Here is a 200-nt window from a genome sequence, read left to right as displayed (position 1 = left end):
GTCCAGGCAGGAGAATTGCTTGAGATCAGGAGTTCAAGACCCTGTCTCTAATATAATAAATACAATTAAATAAAAGAGGCAACACAATATGAAAATATTTTCAGAAGCTTTGGCACATCAATAGGCATCCTTCAGTGAGACAAATTCGGGAGCCCTTATTTAAAATGCACTTCGTCTTTTTTATTTATTTTATTTTTTTT

Source organism: Pongo abelii, chromosome 11, assembly GCF_028885655.2.
Source record: "Pongo abelii isolate AG06213 chromosome 11, NHGRI_mPonAbe1-v2.0_pri, whole genome shotgun sequence".
Lineage (NCBI taxonomy): Eukaryota > Metazoa > Chordata > Mammalia > Primates > Hominidae > Pongo > Pongo abelii.
This window is presented reverse-complemented; position numbering follows the sequence as displayed.